Here is a 2,960-nt window from a genome sequence, read left to right on the forward strand (position 1 = left end):
GGCTGTACCCTTCACTTCAAGACGACCTACTTCAGACACGGTTTGGCCGCATCCCACCAAGATCGTTTCGTGGCGTCATTCTGTCGACCAGGCTATTGTCAAGCGGGGGATAGCGAGAGAGAGAGGAGGGGGGGGGGGGGGTCAGACCTTGTCCAGCTGAGGCGGCGTATCGTGCTGGGTTCGAAAGCGGTCCAATGGCTTGTTTTTGAGGTGTGGGGGGTTCAAGTCAGGGTAGGGTACCTACAGTAAGGAGGTAGGTAAGGTACCTACTCTACGATACGCCCTCGCGGTAGCGTAGCGTAGCTCGCTCGCTGAGAGCCGGGACATCGTGGCGTTAAGACACGTCAAGTGCATGCAGCCAATAGAGGAGCTGTGGTTGATCCTGACCCCAAATCTTCCCCCTTTCATCTGTTGCGCGTGAGAGCCAAGAAAGATGCGTCTCGATGGGACAGCCTGCCGCGTGGGCTGGCTTGATTGCGTGCATTGAATCCTGCTGTTGAGCATGTCGCCTCGGAAGGGGTCTTGGATGCCAATGACAGCACACCAGAAGCAAGAGCCGCCACATACAAATCAAAGACGTCGCTCGCTTCACGGCTCTTTTCTTTCTTCAGTCAGGCATCAGGCATCAGCTGTCCACCAGCTGGGCGAGCGATTGGGGAGTCGTGGCCCTCGGCTTTGCGGGCCCTCGAGCTGAACATAATGGAGGGTGTGATTTAGGAAGAAAAGGGGCCTCCATAACCACGAGCACGCGCTAGACGACATTCGAAGGATCAAGGTCTCCATCCAAGGTAGCGGTGACTGGCCGACTGGACGAGAAGCAGCTGCAATCATGCACTCCCAGCCGCAACACTGCGTTTCGCAAAGTCGCAAGAAAGAGGCGGGACAGCTCGCATGCTTCTGAGCATCAGCATGCTCTAGCATGGTTAGTGACAGGTCGTGTCTCGGCCTGGAGGGGGACGAAGGGCTTCGAAGATCGGAGGTAGCCCTTTCCGGCGATCGTAGTTCATCCAATCCAACCCACTGATACTTACACTTGAGCAGTGTCCACCACCACTATTACCCAGGCGGTCATATCAGTTCGAGTGTGAAGGGGCGCCGCGTGCCGGAAAAGCTCCCGCGGTCGGACTGGGCCAGGAGCTTGGACTCGAAGATTTTAGCTGCTCCCCCAGGAACGATGGATGTGCGATTGATGGATTGATTGTACAGGCGACCAGGACAATCCACAATACTCCAGAGAGATGGGCACGGACATGCGCCATGGTCGACAGTCTCGTCTTCCCGCTACATTGCCCCGGATCTGAGAAAAGACAGATACCGTGACGTGCTCGTTGGGTTCCAAAGATGGTTGAGCACCGACACCGATTAGATCCGTGCGCTGTCTCAACGGTCAAGGCAATCATGGCTGGAGGGGTCGAGGTGGCTAATTGTTCCTAGCATCGTGCATGTTCCGAGTGACATGGCGTGGATGGTAAGGAATTCCTCATCGACCAGTCAGGCCTTTGACGTCGCAAGCTCGTGGGATTTCTCGAATCCACCGTGTCAAAAGTACGAAGATGAAAATGCACGAGTGAGACATGCTGGAAGCTGAACGTTTTGGATAGCAGGGATGGTGGAAGAAGAGCTCAACGAGTGAAGGTTGGCCATCGTTAATTCGCCATGGAGACAGAGACAGAACAGAGCTGGATTGTGCACAGGACCCTGTAGATATCTGTTGTGTAGTACCTCACCTACCTGTACCGAGGTGCTGGAGCTAGGAGGAGCCATGCCGGCGACAGACACACGGAACAGGGAGTGACAAGGGGCAAGCTTTTACTTAGATAGGAGGAGGCAGTCAAGGTCGGCCATGGCACCAGAGGGTTCTTGCCAGGCAGGTACCTGCCTAAAATACCGACCTACCGCAAAGTACCTTACCTAGGTACCTTACTTGGCTAGAAGGTAAGGCTGGAGAGAAGGCGCAGTCCAGCCAGCCAAAGGCGCCTTTCCCCGCCTGCCTTGGTCCCTTGGGTCCTTACCTCAATCAACGGGGCTACGGTGGACGTGTCCTTAACTGGCTTGACTGGTCTGGACCCTGTCGGAGTATTGATCGAGTGTCTGATCATCCAAGGTCCGAGTGTCTTGGGGTGGTCTTGGGCTCTGGTCCGCCGAGTCTTGGGCTGCGATGGATCTTGGATCCATGGAACCGATATTCCATCACCACTCCACTAGACCGTGCCTTCCAATCGCCGGTACGATCCTCTGGCGAAAAAGAATCCGATTTGGCCACAGTGGACAGGAGGCACCGGGACAGGCACAGGTGACAAGAGACCAGGGACGGGAGACGATGCTCTCCACGCAAAGAAGCAAATATGGAACGAAACGTGAGAATGTCCAAGACGGGCCATGAACAAGGACGGACTGCTGGTCAGCATCCTCATCATCAAGCCATAATCCACCACGACGCCAGAGCAGAACCCGTCTGTTCCCACCACGCTATTGGTACCCACGTATCCTTGTCGACAATTGTCGTGGCTGGCCGCCCATCGAATTCCCAAGTCCAAGCTCCTCGGCCCGTCAGCCATCATCAACAGCAACATTACCTCGCGCCACACATTCCTCTCCTGACACGCGCCCTGTCGCTGGTCGAGGTGACATTTGACCATATTTACGATCCGTTGCGGTCAACCCTCAGACAAGTTCGGTCATCAGACCGCCTCCGTTCCAGCCGTGAAGCATCGTCATCGATCGAACTGGAATTGGAACTCGACTTGGGGCTTATGCTGCAGCAGCCGGAGGTTTAAGAGCTCTGAACGACTGCCGGACACCTGTCCAATCTGCCCGTACAGAGACGAGATCCTGTGCAGAGTACATAGTACATAGTAGGTACCTATCTGTATCTGCAAGGTCCCTGAAGCCTTGCTGAGTGGACCTCGAAGTCAGCGTGGTAAGGCTCCCTGTTAGCACCGCGAGTCTCGGTCTCTGAT

This window comes from Verticillium dahliae, genomic scaffold (genome assembly GCF_000150675.1).
Source record: "Verticillium dahliae VdLs.17 supercont1.17 genomic scaffold, whole genome shotgun sequence".
Lineage (NCBI taxonomy): Eukaryota > Fungi > Ascomycota > Sordariomycetes > Glomerellales > Plectosphaerellaceae > Verticillium > Verticillium dahliae.